A 22983-nucleotide genomic window follows, 5' to 3' on the forward strand; every position below is an offset into this window, starting at 1 on the left:
GATCTGATCGCCATCTCAAATTGCAAGCTTCTTCTGTGTCATATACTCTTACCTTATTTACAATTTCCAGGCGATCGAACTATTATTGAGACCTACAGAGCAGCTACAAAATCGGATAAGAATTATGTTTTTGGTCCATTTCACCCGCTGAATATTTTACGATCATCACCAATTAAAATAGCGATCTATTCTGATGTGAAACCGACCTCCATACCAAATATCGACCTCCATACCGACGATCGGTCCATAATTGAGGCCTGGAGTTTGATTACAATTTATAATGGACAGACGGACACACGGACGGACACACATCTCAAAATCGCTTTATCTCGCCGAGATATGAAGTTTGGTATACCATATTGGGGGTCTCCGACGAATATTTCGCGGTGTTACATGAATTTTTCCCAAAAAAAAATTATACTCATAATACCCTTTCCACATAGTGGTGTAGGGTATAAATAGAATAATTCTAGAGCTCATAGAATAACTAGAACTAGGGGGTTCTGTAAGTAGTTACGAATACCAACAAATACTATAGAAAACCCATTATTTAGTAAGGATTTTTTTTTTCCTGGGTGCTGCAAAAATTTACTTAATAAAGACATTACTTGGTAATAACTTTGTTTGCTGGGTACATAGATGAGGAGGCATATATGTACTTATATCGAGTTTTAAATATTTAAAAATGCTGAAAAATCTAACATGTGGGCCAAAACATACATATATAGTTACATTGTTCTGCACCCATATGTTCGTCGTTTATTGTTCTTTATTTGTAAATAATTTCAGAAAATTTGCTTTATATGTGTAGTATATTCCTGCTCAATTTATTTTAATTCACAAGCAATGTAAGCATGTACGTCGATTTCAGTGTGACATATATGGTAACATGGGGCGCCTTCGCCACGTTTTTGTTCAAAATGTTCTCATACCGACACCGTTAAAGTTTTTTCGAATATTATTTTTGGTACAAATATTAGCGTATCTTGGCTATAAGTTTTGATATATAAGTGGTTCTAATTTTGTTTTTAAAATATTATTTTTGAGAATTTACAAAATGTCTAAAAAGTGGCGAAGCCTCCCCACCCATGGGGCAGCTTCGCCATCGATATTGAACATTTTCCAACGGACTCTAAAACTGTAATTTACCATATTTTTTCCTTAAATATCAACATTATGCGAAAAGGGAACATGTTTTCTATTGAATAATCAAAAATGATTCTAAAATTCACAAATAGTAACCGATTCTAACGGTTAATTGAAATAGGTTCCTTGAATTTAGGTACAAAAATCATAATATAACCAAAACAAGATACGTTTATGATACTATTTGATTCTAACTTCACATTATAGTGTGGTATATCTATGGCATAAAGAATTGAAGTTAAACATGACAAATTTCTGACATTAACCCACCACACCCCTATCATGGCGTAGGCGCCCCACCCCCAACATATCTCATAATATGAATATATTGACATTTGTTATTGTTTTTTTCATGCAAATTATTGAGATTTCTATTCTTTAATAGTTGTATTCTAACGGTATAAAATATGTTTTTGATATCACAAAAGGTAGAGAAGATATCACAAAAACCATCTACCATAATTATTTTTCCCAATAGCCTCAAAACACAAAACCGCGTGCGTCCGCTATCATACTTATGACACAACTGCCAACTTTTAAGAGATGATAGATCTTCATTAAACTCACAAATTTGCCTTTAACGGATTTTTTCTAGCACTTGTATTTTGCGAGAAAATCGGCGATGGCGTACCCGCCCCAGTGGCGAAGGCGCCCCATGTTACCATACAAGTGTATATACACACAAATGTAAACACATACATATGTATTTCGTTTATTGCAGATATTGCGTGAGTTATATTTAATGGTTATTACATTGTAACTAATGTCTGCACAAGTTGTTCGCATAGCTTCTTTTCGATATGCTTTAAAATAGACGATTTCACTTTTCGTTGGCGTTGATGTTGTTGTTATGTTGTGAGCGATACAGATGACAGTACGACTTTGTCATGACTGAAAAAAAATAAGCAAAAGCACAGATGATGGCAACGCATGTCGCCATGTGCAAATTCTTCTTATATGCTAATGGATGTTGGTGTGGGTGTTCCGTTCGTTCGTTCAGTGCATGTCTAAGTAATGTGCAAAATCTTGCAGGATATTATCAGCTTCGTTCATTTTATGTTGCGTTATAAATGCGAAAATATAAATATTGCAACATGTGTTTCAATTTATGAACTGGAAGACATTTTTGCGCAATTTCACACATTGCATAACTTTTGATAAAAAATTAAGCAAGAAGAAGAATAAAGTTAATTGCATTCGCTTGTTTTGTGTGTTTTTCACAAAATTTGGGAATAAGTGAACCATGTAATGATGACTTCTAATTAAGTGATGAGAATATGTATGTACATATATGGTAAAAATCAATGTAGAAAAATGGATTGGATTACGTGCAATTGGCATCAATGTAGAAAAATGGCTAAAAATGGATTGAAGCTAACAAGCTTTTTTATGTTACCTTCCGATTTCTGGCTTAACCATACATTTCATAGACCTATGACCAAAGAATGAATCAACGAATACTCCATGTGCATTTTTCGATATATCCACCTTAAATTGATGCCTGAATTTCGAGTTTTTTTAAAATTTTTTTTTAATAATCCGGACGCGCAACAAGATAATATTCTAAGCCGACTATAGGATTGCAGAACTCGTGTTTTAACGTGAATTTTCTTAAAAACCCTATTTATTGCGTGTAAAATTTACAAGTGTCATTCGATTTCCTTTGAACCCAGTGTGAATTTAATTTATAATATTTCCGAAATATTTGCTAAAAAGCATGTCATAAATTACAGAGATACGCGAGTAATATGAGTCCTTTACCAAAAATAGAACGTGGAGGCACATCCAGTGTTCATGACGAATCTTTTTGAAATAGGTTTATATTGCTGTATTCTTGATGGGTTCTACTGTGATCGGATGCGCATCACAATCAAATGCACACGGCGCGACTTTTACCTACTTTAAGGTTTTTTGCATTGCGTGATGCAACTGACAGCACACTTTGGCCGCTGACTGAAACCCTCCATAGTATGGAGGGTATATTAAGTTTGTTTTTCCGTTTGTAACGCATTGAAATACTCATTTGCGACCCTATAAAGTATATATATTCTTGATCAGGGTAAAATTCTAAGTCGATCTGAGCACGTCCGTCCGTCCGTCCGTCCGTCCGTCTGTGGTAATCACTCTAGCATCCACAAAAATGGAGATAGGACGCTGAAATGCAGGCAGGTCAAGTTCGATGATGGGCTATATCGGTTCACGTTTTGGTATAGCCCCCATATAACGGTACCCCCCGATTTAAGGTATATTGACGTTTTTAGCTACATTTTCAGACCGATGTAGCTATAATTTGACATTTAGTGTTCTTAAGTGTCAATAAACATATATAACAAAACTTGTGGACATAGGTCCACATTTTGGTATAGCCCCCATATAACGGTACCCCCCCGATATGCGGTATTTTGACGTTTTTAGCTAGATTTTTAGACCGATTTAGCTATAATTTGACATTTAGGGTTCTTAAGTATTAATAAACTTATAAAACAAAAGTTGTGGACATAGGTCCACGTTTTGGTATAGCCCCCATATAACGGTACCCCCCGATATACGGCATTTTGACGTTTTTAGCTACATTATCAGACCGATGTAGCTATAATTTGACATTTAGAGTTCTTCTGTGTTAATAAACTTATATATTAGAAGTTGTGGACATAGGTCCACGTTTTGGTATAGCCCCCATATAACGGTACCCCCCGATTTGCGGTATTTACGGTATTTTGACGGTTTTAGCTACATTTTCAGACCGACTTAGCTATATTTTGACATTTAGAGTTCTTAAGTGTCACTAAACTTATTTAACAAAACTTGTGGACATAGGTCCACGTTTTGGTATAGCCCCCATATAACGGTACCCCCCGATTTGCGGTATTTTGACGTTTGTAGCTACATTTTCAGACCGATTTAGCTATAATTTGACATTTAGGGTTCTTAAATGTCAGTAAACTTATATAACAAAATTTGTGGACATAGGTCCACGTTTTGGTATAGCCCCCATATAACGGTAGCCCCCGATTTACGGTATTTTGACGTTTTTAGCTGCATTTTCAGACCGATGTAGCTATAATTTGACATTTAGGGTTCTTAAATGTCAATAAACTTATATAACAAAAGTTGTGGACATAGGTCCACGTTTTGGTATAGCCCCCATATAACGGTACCCCCCGATTTATGGTATTTTGACGGTTTTAGCTACATTTTCAGACCGATATAGATATAATTTGACATTTAGGGTTCTTAAGTGTAACTAAACTTATATAACAAAAGTTGTGGACATAGGTTCACGTTTTGGTATAGCCCCCATATAACGGTACCCCCGATTTACGGTATTTTTACGTTTTTAGCTACATTTTCAGACCGATGAAGCTATAATTTGACATTTGAAGTTCTTAAATGTCAATAAACTTATGTGACAAAACTTGTGGACATAGGTCCACGTTTTGGTATAGCCCCCATATAACGGTACCCCCGATTTACGGTATTTTGAGAATTTTACCTACAAGTTTTAACCGAATTATCTGTAATTTGAACATTTGACATTTGAAATTCTTAGTGGTTACCACACCTCTCCAACAAACATTTTCAAGAAAGCCCCCATATAACGGAACCTCCCGATTTTCAGTAATTTGATGATTTTACCTACAATATAAAACCGAACTAGCAGTAATTTGACATTTGAAGTTCTTAGTGGTCACAACACCTCTCCATCAAAAATTGCCAACATAAGTCCATGTTCGGATATAGCTTCCATGTAACGGTACCTCCCAATTTTCAGTAATTTGGCAATTTTAGCTACAATTTTTAACAAAACTAACTGTAATTTGACATTTGAAGGTTGTAGTGGTCACCACACACTGCATCAACAATTTTCAACATAGCCCCAATATAACGATACTTCCCGATTTTCGGTACTTTGAGGATTTTACTTAAAATGTTTAATCGAACGTAGGTCCATGTTTTTGTGTAGCCACAAAACAAACCTCCCGATTTTCCGTACCTTGGCTTTATTTTTTGGACGAACTTTCTGTAATTTGTTCATTTAAGTTCATATTTTCGTATAGCCCAGATACCTCCGAACTAGCTGTTAATGACATTTGAAGTTCCCACGTTATGTACCGATATTCGATATTTTGAGGATTCTACCTAAATTTTTTAACCGAATTAGGAGCTATTTGACATTAAAGGCTCCCATCAAAAACTGTCAACATAGGCCCATGTTTTATTATAACCCCTATATAACAGTACCTCCCAATTTCTAGCCCACCAAAAATTGTCAACAGTTAGATATAGGCACCATAAAAAGGACCTCCCGAATGAAGCATTTTATGTTCATTATCTGACATTTTAACGTACTCACTTAAAGTTGGGGACAGGAATGAATATTTTATGGTGGAGGGTATGAAAAGTTCGGCCCGGCCGAACTTAATGCTTTTTTACTTGTTTTACATTAGATTAGATAACACTGTGCAACAAAATGAAGGTGAAAGTCTGGGGCACGGAAAATTCCTCTTGAGGAAGAAAGGCCTTGGTGAGTATATTATGAGCCCCGAAGGACAGAGCGCCGTTAGTCGAACTTCCGCGTTATGGCCTGATGAAATTTTTGTTAGAGACCCTGTAATTAGCGTTGTATCTTTGTTCACTGTTGTTTAAGTGCTCTACAAAAACAACAAACAAAGATATAATGCTAATTCATGATGGCTTACAGGGTCTCTTGCAAAAACTTCATCACGCCATAACGCGGAAGTTCGACTCACGGCGCATCTGTCCTTCGGTGTTTTGAACATACACACACCAAGGGCTTTCATCTCCAAAAGGAATTATCTCTGCCCCAACATTTGTGTTCACAGTGTAATTTAAGCAATAGTGGGAGGCAGTAGGAGTCTATCCATTGTCGAAAAGTCGTTCCACCTAAAATTGTGAAATGACCCTAATTATTCCATTTTAATTAAGACTATTTTATGGTGGAGGGTATAAAAAGTTCGGCCCGGCCGAACTTAACGACTTTTTACTTGTTCTCTTTTCTTGTTGCTATAATATGCAATTTATGCACCAATCTCTATAAATTTGGATTCAGATTTTCTTGTCTAGATTCTGTAGATATTTTTAATTTATTTTATAAGGTTTGTACGGACTCTATACCAAAAATCGCAGATGTGCTCGAAATTTTTTTATTTTTTTGGAATTGCAAGATTTTCGAAAACACCGAATCAATCCCTTTTATTTGATATACACTTTGTGAAATTCTATTTGGTGACCACGATGTAGCATCTGTTGCATATTAGGGTGTAAAAAACAGTAAAATGGCTATGATTTCCACGAAGTACATTTACATTATATGCGCATCCGATTTCAATGATCACCATTAAAAAATACATCATTCTATGCTGTTTCAATGCAATCCATCGAGAACCGTGGATGTAGAATCGCACTCAATTTTTAGGAAAAAAATCTATGGATTCGCGATACTCTTTAAATATCTGTTTTCGCAAATTTTAAACACGCGAATCGATCTATTTATTTATGTAGAATTGACACATCAAAAACTCGTTTTAATACGCGATATGTTAGAAAACATTTTTTGCAAATTTTCGAAATTTGAGGGGTATCATATCCGCCGATCTAGTTGATGGATTTTTACGCGCCATGGCTTATTAGATATTAGAAGTTGTAAAATTTGGACCAAAAAAATACGTTTTTTAGAAAAATTTACGCACAAAAATGTTGACTTTGAGCGCAGATTGCTGCGATCCTATGACGACTACAGGCTCGATTTACACATCAAAAAACGCAAATTTGCGAGTACTACAATCGCATAATAAGCTTTTAGACAAATCTAGTTGCGCGTCCGGATTAGAGCAAAAATTCCAAAAACCACCTGTTTTTTTTTGCTTCAAAATGTCAGCATCCTTTTGACGCGGTTAAAGTGAAAATTCGAAAATATGATACGCAGGAAGCTTGGTGTCTGATGTGTATTCTTTAACTTTCTCCTTGAACATTAAGCTGTGCATTGTGTTCTAATGCTAATAATTGGACAATAACAAACAAAAACGTGTTTGCTTCAACACATTTTTCCCTATTTTTTACATTAATGTGGTCACAGATTCCGCGCAAATAATTATTTTAAAAAATCCCTCGGTGAATCTAAAACAGTTCATTTTACCGATAAACGTTCAGAGTTCGTGTTGATGTAGAACAGTTCGCGTGTTACAATACACCAAACATGCGTTTCAACATAAGTTAAATTTCTACAAATATGCCCATATACTTTGTGACAATATTGCATATAACATCAACTGAAAATCCTTTAAAATAGCTTTAAGTAACGCTACACAATACTTGTGACTTTCATAATTTTTGGTCAGTTTGGCATTGGCATCAGCATCAGCCATACTTTGAAGACACTGTATATCTAAAATTTATGCATTGCCGGGACTCATACGTGAATATTTCTTTTTCATAATTTATCAATGTTTTTTTGTAATTTTAGAATAAAATGTTTTTTCTTATACAGTTAACATCTAACAACAAATTCTCCTAAGTTAATAATCCTTTGACCAGTTTCTCCTAACCAAAACTGCAAACTCAGAAATTTCTCATAATCTAAATCATAAACTATTTAATAGTTCAGGATATTAATATTACTTTTATGAGGTTCTCATTCCATTTTCTGTGAACTAAATAAAGAAGGACAAGCTGTGTACATCTATGCATGTAAATGTAATTTCAGTTTCAGATGTGGCTCAATCTCCACAAACACTTGCAGTTCAACGAAATGCAATAAAATTACCATAAAATCTTATTTAATAAAACTAAAGGTATAAAAATATTTATAACAATATATTTCAATATTTACGACATGCTTTCGAAAGTCTATTCCCCAGTTATGGAAATTCGAATGTAATAACAATGGCTTAGTGTTAGCACACAGACACACACATACACTTACACACAATATGTAAGTAATAATTCTTAGATTTATGAGAGCTCTAAACAATAATAAACCCCTTACTAAAGAACCACAACAATTACAGAGGAATATAATCGAAAAGTTTAGTTTTAATTACTTTTCTAATCGAAGTAAAGGTATGAAGGGGTTTTATTGTTGCTACAGATGTTCTCAGTCATTAAAATGTTCAATTTTATGTGTAAAGTTGTATGCTTGATTTTCGTTTTTATTGACAATAGTTGTGGTTTATTTGGTTTGCCTCCCGAATTGGGACGTTTTTGTTAAATCATCTTTATGAGGAAGTAAATTATTTGCGAATTTACTGCTTCAGTTATTTTTAGTTATGTGTCAGTTTTAATAAAAAGTTGATTTTAGAAAGTGTTAATTTACTTCGAGGAGCTATAGCTGGTCGCTATCTGCCGTACGCACTGTATGACAATTCTCAAACTCATTTTTTTGAGTTACCAATAAAAATAGGTAAAACGCAAAATTATGAATGAAAAGTTCAAATAAAATTTGACAGCACTTTTGCTACCGGTAGAACTTAACGACTTCTTTGACTACTACTGACTTAGCGAAAATATCGTTAATTACGTTGTGTAACAAAATTATTTTTTTTTCAAACTGATGGGAAACCTCGAGTAGGTTATGAAAATAGAGCTAAAAATATGAGGCAAGTTTATCGTAGAAGGCGAGGCAATTTCCGCCCATTTCTAGTTTTTTTGTAATATTTGAGTTAAGATATCTTGAATCCTTGCATATTAGCCTTTATTAACTTTACTGAGGAGGAATGGGGAATATTTTTGCAAAAAATTTTAACCCTAATGCTGTACATCAAAGGGGTATTTTTGGTAGTTTTTTTTTAACAATCTTTCAAAAACTTCTTTAAAATGTGATCATATCAAATCATAATATTCTACAAAATTGTTTGCCATAAAATATTACCATAGGTCTCAGAATACACCAAATTTGTATATCTTATCCCCAGGAATCTCTAAAATTGAAAAAAAAACAAGTTTTAGGGTTAAAGTCGGCTTCATCTCTGTTTATTCCAAAATTTTTTTCGTTCATATTTATTAATGTCCACGGTGCTCTTGAAACAATTTTAAATGGAAGGTGCTTACACCTCGGAAGTTTTTGCGGATTCTGAAACTACCATGTTTATAGATGAGAAAAATCAAAAAACAAAAAATTGCCGGAGCGCTTTTTAAATAAATCGCGATTTAAGTTGAAAATTTTAGGTGTTGTTTAGGTTTTCACGACTTTGCTTAAAAACCACAAGTCCTATCAAAATTGGACTAAAACAAATGTAGTAGCTATGAAAATTCTCTATAAGTTTGGCCTTTATGGTATTCTCGTCGGTTTTACCGTTTTTGAGATATAGAAGTTCAAATTGGGACAATTCAAATTCAATTAAATTCTGTATCGCCCCCTTATAAAACAATGTAATGACTGCAAATTCCCAAATTAAACTTATATATCTAAAAAAATGTTACAATTTAGGATAAGTTACTTAAGCCAGTCTTGTAGAGAATTTTCACAGCTTTAAGATCTTCTCAGGTCCCATATCGATAAGACTTACCGTATTCATGCAAAATCGCGAAACCCTAACAAAAAAAAACCTAATAATGTAAACTGAGCTTCTTTATCTCAAAAATGGTACAGGCTGGGAACAAATGATAAACGACCACCTCTAGAGAATTTTCACAGCTACAACATTTTCTTTAGCTTCATTTCGATTGGACTTGCGGTTTCCAAGCAAAATCGTGAAAACCTAAAAAACGCCTAAAAATGTGAATTTTGACCGCGATTTATTTAAAAATCCCTACAGCGATTTTTTCTTGTTTTTTGATTTTTCTCATCTATGAACACTGCTGTTTCAGAATTCACAAAAACTTTCCCTGTGTAAGCGGTTTTCATCAAAAGTTAGTTAAGGCGCACCCTTCATGACATTGTTTTATAAGGGGGCGATACAGTCCGTGCATTGTCCCAATTTGAACTTCCTTATCTCAAAAATGGTAAAAGCTACGAAAATACGGTAAAGGTTGATCTTGTAGAGAATTTTCATAGCTACAACATTTCTTTAGTCCCATTTTGATAGGACTTGCGGTTTCTAAGCAAGATCGTGAAATCCTAAACAACCCCTAAAAATGTCAACTTAAATCGCGATTTATTTAAAAAGCGTTCCGGCGATTTTTTTGTTTTTTGATTTTTCTCATCTACGAACATTGTAGTTTCAGAATCCGCAAAAACTTCCAAGGTGTAAGCACTTTCCATTTAAAATTGTTTCAAGAGCACCGTGTGTCTTCAATCTTCATTTGATATTTACATTATTTTTGACATAATTTAAGTATAATATTAATTTAAGTATAATATTAATTCAACAGGGTTCACCCAGTGGTTCGCCCATATAGTATAGTTTTTAGATGTGGTAAAATAATAAATTAATAAGTTATAATATGGTTATTATGGATCATATTATATATATATGTATGTAGTTCTCAAATGTAATCTTGTGGGGCTCTCCTTCTCAGTATTGTGAAAGTATGGGAGGTTGATATCAAGTTTGCGGCTAAAGGGTTTGGGTGAGCATCTATTCTCAATTTGTACTTTTGAATTTGATATATTTTTTCTTCATGGACAGTTCTCATGTTTAGTTCTTCGTGTAATCTCTTGTTGGTTATATAGTGAGGAGCTCCAGCAATTTTGCGCAGTGTTTTGGATTGAAATTGTTGTAGAAGTTTAATTGTTGTATTGGAGGCGGTTCCCCATAGCTGGATACCATATGTCCAAATGGGTTTTATAATACATTTGTATACGAGTAACTTACCCCCCATACCATTGCTATCGCAAACGATTCGTTTTCGAATGTTTTTCGATAGTTTTGCGGATATTTTGTTCGAAAACGACACACGAGAACGAATTTAAAACGATTCATTCGTCGCTCAGTTTGTGGCAGGAAAACCTTCGAATTCGAATATTGTTAATAATATTATTAGCGAATGAAAGATGATAGTTTTTATGATAGTGGCGAAAAACATTTTTTGTGGTGTTTCTTGATGTTTCTGTTATGTACCTTTTCCGTTTTTGTTTCTTTATGTTTGCGACTCGATATGTAACTGTTGATAAGCATTGTTGTCTTGTGTTTGGCAACCTACCCATATGTTGTCTTTATCAACACTTATTGTCTATATTATACGTAGCATTTATATCGAATTTTTTTGAAAAAAGCAAATGGGAATTTTTTCCAAACAATATAATTTTTGTTTTTTGAAACAAAAAAATTTTCAAAGTAAAAAATGTTTCTCGAAACAATTTTTCTTGCGAAGATAAAACATTCGCCAAATGTTCGAAAACGATATCGCTTTTAAACTTTTGACGAACAAAAGAACAACGTGCTTGGTACACCCGAAAAACATTTGCCAATTCTTCGAATGTGATATCGTTTTCGAAAGTTGTGCCGAACATTCGAATAATATCCGCAATTGGTATGAGGGGTATTTTCAAGTGACAGTTTTGATTTGGAGCCAAGTAGAAAATTCATTTTATGGATTTGCAAGTCTAGAGCTTTCCTTTTTGTTTTCATATGTGTGTGCCATTTCAGTTTGTTGTCTAAATGTAGACCGAGATATTTTACTTCTGTGGAAGCTCTATTTGATTCATTTCGACAGGTGGACAGGTTTCGTGGTTGAGAGTGAATGTTACCTGATTTGACTTTGACTCATTTGCTTTTATACGCCAACACTTAAGCCATTGGCATAATGTGGTTAGATATTTTTGGAGGTGAATGCTAGCTATATTCGGATTTTTGTGTACTGCAAGAACAGCTGTGTCATCAGCAAATTTGCCAATAACAGCAGAGTCAGATTGTGGTAGGTCTGATGTAAATAGAAGGTACAGTATTGGGCCCATAACACTTCCTTGTGGGACACCAGCTCTTATACAACAAAGATCGCTATTTTCGTCAATCTCGTGTACGTAGAATAATCTGTTTTGAATGTAAGATTTTATAAACAAGTAATAGTTAATCGGAAGAAGCCGCTTAACTTTGTACAGTAAACCATCATGCCATACTTTATCAAAGGCTTGTGATATGTCTAGAAAAACTGAAGTGCAATACTGTTTTGATTCAAATGCAATATTTATTGTTTCAACTAAACGATGAAATTGCTCAATTGTTCCATGATTCTTTCTAAAACCAAATTGGTGTGGTGGGATGAGCTTTTTCGCATCGATTATCGGCATGAGTCTTTTAAGAAACAGATATAACGGTACCTCCGGATTTGAGGTATTTTGACGTTCTTCGCCACATTTGCAGACCGAATTATCTATAATTTGGCACTTAGGGTTCCTAGTGATCAACAAGCTTATATCCCAAAGGATATGGGCATGGGTCCATGTTTTGGTATAGTCCCCATATAACGGTACCTCCCGATTTTCGGTATTTTGAGAATTTTAGCCACAATTTTTAACCGAACTATCTGCAATTTGACATTTGAGGTTCTCAGTTGTCATGAAATATCTCCACGAAACATCGTCAACATAGGTCCATGTTTTGGTATAGCCCCCATATAACGGTACCTCCCGATTTTCGGTATTTTGAGAATTTTAGCTACAATTTTTAACCGAACTAGCTGTAATTTGCCATTTGAGGTTCTCAGTGGTCACGAAATATCCCCACCAAGCATCGTGAACATAGGTCCATGTTTTGGTATAGCCCCCATATAACGGTACCTCCCGATTTTCGATATTTTGAGCATTTTAGTTACAATTTTTAACCGAACTAGCTGTAATTTGCCATTTGAGGTTCTCAGTGGTCATGAAACATCCCCACCAAACATCGTCAACATAGGTCCATGTTTTGGTATAGCCCCCATATAACGGTACCTCCCAATTTTTGGTATTTTGAGAATTTTAGCTACAGTTTTTAACCGAAATAGCTGTAATTTGACATTTGAAGTTCTCAATGGTCATAAAACATCTCCAACGATACATCGTCAACATAGGTCCATGTTTTGGTATAGGCCCCATATAACTGTATCTCCCGATTTTCGGTATTTTGAGAATTTTAGCTGCAATTTTTAACCGAACTAGCTGTAATGAGCGGTATTTTGAGAATTTTAGCTACAATTTTGTCTATTCAAAAATAATCGTCAATATAGGTCCATGTTTTGGTGTATCCCCCATATAACTGTACCTCCCGATTTTCGGGAATTTTCAGTGGTCACGAAATTTCTTCACTAAAATTCGTCAACATGGGTCCATTTTTCAGGGTCTACATTGTTTTGATGAAACTACCCGCAATTTGAGTCTTGAAGTTCCCTGCAGCTATAAAACTTTTCCGCCAAAAAATTTAAAGATAGGTTGACTCTTTGATATAGCCCCGTAGGTACCTTTCATCTAGCTAAACACATTTTTTTAGATTAGATTAGATAACACTGTGCAACAAAATGGAGGTGAAAGTCTGGGGCACGGAAAATTCCTCTTGGGGAAGAAAGGCCTTGGTGAGTATATTATGAACCCCGAAGGACAGATCCGTCGTGAGTCGAACTTCCGCGTTATGGCGTCATGAGATTTTTGTTAGAGACCGTGTGGGCCATCAGGAATTAGCGTTATATCTTTGTTCACTGTTGCTTAAGTGCTCTACAAAAACAACAAACAAAGATATAATGCTAATTCATGATGGCTTACAGGGTCTCTTGCAAAAACTTCATCACGCCATAACGCGGAAGTTCGACTCACGGCGCTTCTGTCCTTCGGGGTTCATAATATACTCACCAAGGCCTTTTTTCCCCAAGAGGAATTTTCCGCGCCCCAGACTTTCACCTCCATTTTGTTGCACAGTGTTATCTAATCTAATCTAAAAAAATGTGTTCAGATAGGTTGACTCTTTGATATAGCCCCGTAGGTGCTACCTTTCACCTAGCTGAACACATTTTTTAGATTAGATTAGATAACACTGTGCAACAAAATGGAGGTGAAAGTCTGGGGCACGGAAAATGCCTCTTGGGGAAGAAAGGCCTTGGTGAGTATATTATGAACCCCGAAGGACAGATCCGCCGTGAGTCGAACTTCCGCGTTATGGCGTCATGAAATGTTTGTTAGAGACCCGGCGGGCCATCAGGAATTAGCGTTATATCTTTGATCACTGTTGCTTAAGTGCTCTACAAAAACAACAAACAAAGATATAATGCTAATTCATGATGGCTTACAGGGTCTCTTGCAAAAACTTCATCACGCCATAACGCGGAAGTTCGACTCACGGCGCTTCTGTCCTTCGGGGTTTTTAATATACACACACCAAGGGCTTTCATTTCCAAAAGGAATTATCTCTGCCCCAACATGTGTGTTCACAGTGTAATTTAAGCAATAGTGGGAGGCAGTAGGAGTCTAACCATTGTCGAAAAGTTGTTCCACCTAAAATTGTAAAAGGACCCTAATTATTCCATTTTAATTAAGACTATTTTATGGTGGAGGGTATAAAAAGTTCGGCCCGGCCGAACTTAATGACTTTTTACTTGTTTAATATTATGTCTTGGTGGACTGTAGAGAGATGTCAATGTAAGAGGACCATGTATAGTTAATACAATAATATTTGTTGCTTGAATTTGATCTGTGCAATAGTGTGTGCCTTGGTGATGTTTTATTGACTCCTTTATTAGTACCCCTGAGCCACCACGGGCCTTACCGGATGGGTGCATCACTTGGTAGAAATTATATTTTGGGATGGAAAAGTGGTGTTTTTCAGTAAAATGAGTTTCAGATATAAGAAGTATATCAACTTTGTTGGATTGTAAGAAATTTGTTACTTCTAGAGTGTGTTGTGACAGGCCATTTGCATTCCAAAATATAATTTTTAGAGAATCCATTATTTAAATATATGAAGTTTTGCAGAGATACTTGAAAGTAGATTTGTCATTTGTTACATTAAAAAAATTTAGCCCATTGAGAATTTCATGTATTTCAGGAAGTTTATTAGTTTTTGGTTGGGGGTTTTGTGGTAGATTTTCAGAAATTTTTCTGTTACTTTGTACGGTGCTTTTTGCACCATTTGAATACGACACATTATCTCTGCGTTCCGCAGGAATGGAAGACTTTTGTGATTCCACCTGTTCATTTCTGGCTTTTCTGAGTGAGTGATAATGATGAGTATAGATTTGCTTATAAACCGAACAACCTTTATAATTTGCAGGGTGGTTTCTATTACAATTCCAAATTGACCCACAAACCATAACATTAAAGAGATGACGACAAAAGCAAAAATATTCCTCGTCAAATTTTACTATAGGCCACCAAAGGAATGAAATGTCTATTTACATTATATATCATGAAAATATCAGTATCAATTTTGCTAAAAAAAACATGAAAATATTTCCCAATTTTTTTGATGAAATTCCAATAAAAATACCTAATTGATGTTTTTATACCCTCAGCCTTTAGGCTATGAAGGGTATATGAAGAAAAGACAAAATTTTTTAGTTTTCCATAAAAAAAATTAATTTTTTTTTTAAGCTACATGAATGATTTTTGGTACATAGATTGGGAAAAAATTCCCATTCTTAAATCTGTTCGAGATACTAATTTTGGTTGTTGCGCGCAAAAGTTATGGCGGGTTCAATTCTGATAAAAAGAAAAAAATCTTTAAAAGACTCTAATCATTATATTGAGAAACTCTCTTAATTAGGGGCTCCCTACATAATATATGGTTACTGAGGTCCCATAACTTTAGTGAAAAAGTTGTAAATTTTCGCGGAAATTAGGAAAGCATTCAAAACAATTGGTAGTTTACAACTTGTTCTAATAAAATTCAAGCTGTTTATGCATCTGAAAAATATATAAAAAATATGTACGTAATCTAAACATCGCGAAGATTCAAATGAAACCAAAACTATACAAATACCTTTAGCGGTTTGCATATTATAGCAAAAAAACAAAAAATATATTGAGGAAATTTATAAAATTTTTGTAAGAGAAAATATTTATTAAAATTTATTTTGTGAGTTAGTTGAACAAAATGTAAGAAAAATAGGTCGGAGTTTTTCTTCTATTTTAGTTAAATTTCACGCAATAAATCACATTTTTTATTCTAATCACTTCTCGAAAACACGCTAACATCTAGCAGAAGATATGGATATCTTTCAAATAAATGTTGGGTTCCTTTAAATGGGGTATAATCTTGAAATAAAATTGTATCGGGTAATGTTCATTTTGAAATGCGTGTAAATCGCGAAATCCTCAAAATCACTTGATGCGCATGCGGTTTACCAATACAGCGAATTCTTCTCTTTTAATTTGTACACTTTTGCCAGGATTTACTTTGGCCGCTAAGATGTAGCATCGTCTGCAGTTTAGTGTGCAACAAACTGTATTACGCTTATATTTTGCACAAAGTGCATACACTTTTTATGCGCATCCGATTTCACTATCAACCGTGAAAAAATACATCGATCGAATCCTATTTCGATCAAATCCATCAAGAACCGTGGATGTAGCATCACACACTATTTTTGGGATAAATCGGATACAGCTCACATGCCACTAAATTTTTTAAACCGCTGTTTTCGCAAAACCGCGAATGATGTGTCAGTTTTTTCATTGACAAGAAAAAGATCCACAGAAAATGCGACTAAATCCGCGATATTTTCAAAAACATTTTTCGCACATTTTTCGGTTTTTGCAGTTGCTGTTTTCGCCGTTCTAGGGGATGGATTTTCACGATCTATGATTTATATGATCCGGACCGCCGAAAAACTAAAATATCGCGGGGTACCAGCACACTCAAAAGGATATTGTAAATACTGTACCCAAAAAATAGGTTTTTTAGAAAAAATATCGCACTAAATTTTGGCCTTTGGCAGTAGATTACTCTGCTGCTGTGTCGGCTACATACTTAATATACATATCAGATTATGCGAAATCGCGAGTTCTTTAGTCCTATAATTGGTTTTTCGAAATATCCGAATGCGCGTCCCAGTTACATAAAAAATACAAAAAACACCTGAAATCCGGCTTCAAAATGTCAGCATCCATAAAAGGTAGATGCAGTGGAAATTTTGGAAAGTGATACATTAGAAGTGTAATCTTCATTTTGTGTTCTCCAACTTTTACTTTGGACAGATGTCCTTCATTTGAATGGTTTAATCAGAAATCGAATAGCAATCTAAAAAACCTGTTTAGATTCAACGTGTTTTTACCTATGGTTTTTCCTTTACGCGGTCGTAACTACCACGTAAATTAATTTTTTTTGCTAAATTTTTGAGCTTTGTACAAAAACATCTAAATTAATCCAGCAATAGTCATAGTTACTGGCAAACTACAATAGTTCGCGTATTATAATAGTGCAAACCTTGGCTTCATGGAAACTAAAAAATTTTGACTTTTCCTCATATACACTTTCATACGGGCAAAATGTACCTCATCGAAATAATGGTTTTAGACCCCAAGTATGTTTGGACGAAATGTGTTTCAGACAATTTGGAGTCGATTGAGCAATGTCCGTCCGTCCGTCTGTCTGTCTGTCTGGCTGGCTGGAGCGCACGATAACTCTCGAAGGGATGAACCGATTCGGTTCAAATTTTGGCTTTCGTAATATTTTGTCCAAACTTAGTTTAAGTTCGAAGATGAGCTATATCGGTCCACTCCTTCCGGTACCTCCTCCACAAAAGTTCGAAAATGTTCGGAAAATTTGTACGCACGATAACTCTTGAAGGGTGTAACCGATTTGGTCCATACTTTGCCCATTGTGGAGCGTGTACCAGACTTAGATCAGGTTTTAATATGGACTCAATCGGTCCACTCCGTCGGGTACCTCCCACACAAAATTTTGGAAAAGTTCAGTTTAGGAACATCTCTCGAATCGCTTTGATTTTTGCTTTAGCAACTTGTATTCACTGCCCTCCATACGACGGTATAAGTTTCATCAGGGGCAAGTCCATACTTCCTGAGAAAATAGCCTGAAAGTTGCAAAAAAAACCCCTATGACACCGTGTGAGGAGGTTGGAGGGCAAAATAACTCTCGAACAGGTCTGCCGATTCGGTCCAAAGTTTGGCCTTAGTAATATTTTGTCCAAACATAGTTTAAGTTCGAAGATAAACCATATCGGTCCACTCCTTCAGGTACCTCCCCCACAAAAGTTCAAAAATGTTCGGAAAAATTGTGCGTACGATAACTCTTGAAGAGAGTGGCCGAATTGATCCATACTTTACACATCCTAATATATCTACCAGATATAGATCAGGTTCAAATATGGACTATATTTGTCCACTCCATCCGGTACCTTCCACTCAAAATTTCGGATACATGTTCACTTTAAGACCTGCTTTCGAATCACTTTGATTTTTGTTGAAGCAACTTGCATTCGCTGCCTCAATTGCGATGGTAAAAGTTGTTTCAGGGGCAAGTTCATACTTCTTGAGCAAACATCCCTGAAGTTCTAAAAAGCCCTTATGGTACCATATATAGTGGCTGGAGATCCATTCTTTTTAGTATCTCCTCCGCAAAACTTTTGATATTAAATCCTAATCAACATTTTTGTCAGTTCAAACGCTCAAAATTCTTAAAACTCCCTAAATACATGCGTTTTTTGGAAAAAAATTGTTTCAATATACACAGGCTGAGGGTATATCTCTGTCGGCAAAGCCGACTGATACTTTTTTACTTGTTTCTTTATGAATTGATACGCAAGATGTTGTGCGTTCCATTCAAAAAGCTTTTGAAATATTTGTGGTGAATATAATTTGAAAAATATAGAAAACCTGTATCGGACTTTGTAAAATTGCATATTTTTAGTACTTTTAACTTAAAGTAATTAATATTTTGTGGAAAAATACATGGGAGGCCTACGGCTATGTTCCAGTGAAAATAAAGGACCACGATGAGAGTAACTCCTGCTTTGGTGACATTTACGGAATTAACCTTAGAAATTTACATAAACACCTGAAACCGTCCAAATACCGAAAACCGGGAGGGTATATAGAGAATGATTGGGGGCTACATGAAGCCGTGGACCGATACCGACAAATTTCTTGTGGAAAGTTTTAAGCCCCCAACGAAGACTAAATACCAAATTTTAACAATTTCGGTACGATATTGAGGCCCCAACCTTCAAAATACCGAAAATCGTGAGATACCGTTCTATAGGGGCATAATCAAAATGTGGAGCGATGTAGTCTATTTTCAATGGCAAACATCCTAGAAGCAGTAGAAACTTTTGTAACAAATTGTAGTTTTCTGTATTAAATATTGTGTGCTATATCTTGATTTCAGCAGACGGATGGACATACAGACATGCTTATATCGACTTATGCTGATCCAGAAGGCATCGCCGACAAATATTTCGATGTGTTACAACCGGAATAACAAATTTAATTATACTCTCCATATTATGGTGGAGGGTATAATTATATGCAAGTTCATTACTAAATGTCCCGCGGTACATCTAGGAAATTAATATGCAAAATAGAATACCGGAATTGTAATAACCTTGAAATAAATCCATGTCTAAAATTAAAACATCACAATAAAAAGCAAAAAAATTTGAATGTGTGTGCATGTCCTTACACCATTGTAATCTTTGTTATTACAACAATATAATTACCACGTTCCGCAAGGCATTGCCTCTATCAGACTTACGTTCATTATTATTATTGCCATCAGTTTGTCTCTTATGAAAAAGTTTATATGTTCATATATTTTTGCATGATATAAGAATTTTCAACTTTTATCTTTCGCACTGTGCATTTTCAGTTGGGAAATATTAAAATTGTTTATAACACACTTAAACACCCGCACACAGCCACAAAGACGATATTTTCATTGAAGTATCAAATTTTCGAAAGTGCATAGCACAACTATAAAAACGTACGCTATATAAAATGCCATAATATAAAATGTTGTTGGATGATATTCGTTGTTGTAATTTTTGTAAGATTTGTGTTGAGTTAACGAAAGCGATTAAAAAAGTTTTAACTTTACCTTTACACGTGTGTAGGTGTATTCGCCTACAATGTTTGTGTAATGAAACATGCCTTTGTCACCGAAGAATAATATATTTACATGTAATAAAAAATGTCCTTTCAATTTCTGTGACAGACATGCTGGGGCGTAAATCCAATTTTACAAAAAGGAAATATTTTGACAAATTTGATGAAATAATACTTTTCTGCAAACAATGAAAACAAATAAATATCTAAAGTGTAATTTTGTAAATGAATTTTCTATGCCCACCATCATCCACAGCCTGGAAAAATAAAGAAAACCCTCATCACAATCAATGTCATAACCATGCATTCAGCGACAATTACACACACGCACAGCAGCATAGCAGCAGACAATTGTTTTCGATTTTCCAACATTCAAAGTAACAAAGTCTCATTGTCTTTTGAGAGTAACAAAGGGATGGGAGGCGAAATCATTCACAACTCATTCTTTGAACATGTCTTTGCCACCAGTCAAAGACCTACATACACAAATACCTAAAGGATGTGTTATTTTATTTCCTTGCAGACATACATCCGTACATTAAAACCAGCAGATCTACTGTATACAGTAGAAAGTGTCTTTAAGACAATATTGATGACTCTTGCACGACACTTCCAATTCGTTGAGGACTCCTTGCAGACAGCCCTTTGGGATCGTTGATGACATTTTCACACAAGTGTCCCAGTATTCATGCACGACAACTTGGGCGACAGGGTAAGCGAAGCTGTCGTCGATGACGACTTGGAAGACAAAAAACCCGTTTTTTCGTTGACGACAGCTTTACAGACACTGTCTTGCTATTTGTCATTAACGACCCTACTAAAGACAATTTCGTTTTGTTGTCGTGTGTCAAATTTTTATTTTTATTACATTATAAAAATACGTAATTTTACATTTTTTTATCTTACATTAATAACAATTAGTTCCTAAATATTCTCCGATCCACCTTTTTGAAACTTATCCGCGCCTCATTTTCTCATCACAACCGACGTCCTTTTATTTATGGATTCTGTAAAACGAAAACTTTATGAATCAATGATGTAAAATAACCACTAATGTAATCTATAACCTTACCATATACCACTACCACTGGAATTTTCAGAATTCTCCACGACTTCAACCTACATACACGTTTTAAAATAATAACTTTAATTATGTATAAAGTTCCTCAATATAATTGTTCTGACGTACCGTTCTTTGACGTGATTTCAGAATTTGATGAATTTATTATCTTGCATTTATTACAAAATGAAATTTTTATGTTTCAATCTATATGTGAACAATTATTTCATAGCACGCTTTTTAATTTTTTTGGGTTTGTTGCCACGACACATTGCAAGACATGGTCATGCACCTTGTCGTGCATGACAATTTCGGAAATTTCATCAACGAATCGTCGACGAAAATGTCATCGAAGACTCGATTTTCTATTGGGTAATTAATTATTTATATGTGTAGGTATATATGTACATTGTACAAACATATATTTCTGTCATTTCCCTCCTATCTGATGTTCATATTTTTAAAACTTTGTCTTAATAAGCTGTGTTAGAGAAATACATACACGCATACATACGGATAAACATATGCATTCCACAGTCACAACATTAGCGTCATATACATTCGTCTAATGTGGTAGGTTCATTCATTGGTTACACTTGGGACACCATAAAGAGGTACATCTTTCATTTGTATTTTCTTCAAATGTATGTATGTATAAACCAAGTAAGAAAGTATCAGTCGGCTTCACTGACCGGGATATACCCTTAGCCTGTATGAATTGAAACATTTTCTTTCCATAAAACTTACTTATTTAGGGGGTTTTCAGAATTTTGGGTGTATGAACTTGCTGACAAAAATATGTATTTGAATTAAAACTCAAAAGTTTAGACAAAATATTTTGGACCATATCGGGTGCTCCGTTTGGAGATATCGCGCGTACCATTTTACCGAATATTTTCCAACTTTTGTGTGGGAGGTATTATAAGTAGTTTACCTTAGGGTTACGACTTTCTCACAACCACATAAGCCTTTATCATAGCGTGATGAGTAGAAAGATGTAGAAAGATTACATAAAATCTTAATTATAAGGTGATTCAGTGAAGAAACCTCACGTACAAAATTTTAATTTATCAGAATTATGAGCAATTTTGTGAAGCCACTGTAAACAGATATATAATTGAAAATATAACATGAGATAACCAAACTGACATAACATTTGTTTCTCATTAATTTTCATTAATTCTGAGAATCATAAAAATGTCGTAAACGCCTTTTTATTTTAAGATATAATTTTTAACAAAAAATTCAACATTTTTTCAAATTGGTTGGTGCATGACCTTTTCCAATATTTGAGTGGAATAAACGTTATTTTAGCTGTTAGTAGGCTTAAGTTTATCCATTCGTGCAACAAGAGAACAAGAAAAAAAAATTTTTCGTTTCACACATTTTTTCTAAAAAATATTTTTTTTTAAATCGATTTGTACGTGAACTGTTCTTATATTTCAATGGATTAAACGTTAGTTTAGTGGTTAATAGGCAAAAGATCGTTCATCCCCGCTACAGGAAATCGTTTTTTAGAAAAAAAAGTAAAAATTCATAGTGGACCAATAAGCACCATCTTGGAATTTCATCTAATGGTCGAAGTAATATTCTGTTCTAAAGTTGTCGGGCGCTCCAGCCACTACACATGCAGGCCGTAGGAGTTTTTTTCCAATTTCTCAAGACGAGTGGTCTTGCCACTCAACAACTTGTACCATCTTAATAGGGGCCTTGAATGCAACCTGTTTCAAGAAAAATCAAAACGATTAAAAAGGATGTCATAAACACCACTTTTCAGAATTTTGGGTAGGAGATGACACGTACAGTTAAAATACCAACCTGATCAAGGTCTTTTAAAAATACTAAACAAGTA

The sequence above is a fragment of the Musca autumnalis genome, unplaced genomic scaffold, assembly GCF_047663935.1.
Source record: "Musca autumnalis isolate F117 unplaced genomic scaffold, ASM4766393v1 scaffold_4, whole genome shotgun sequence".
Classification (NCBI taxonomy): domain Eukaryota; kingdom Metazoa; phylum Arthropoda; class Insecta; order Diptera; family Muscidae; genus Musca; species Musca autumnalis.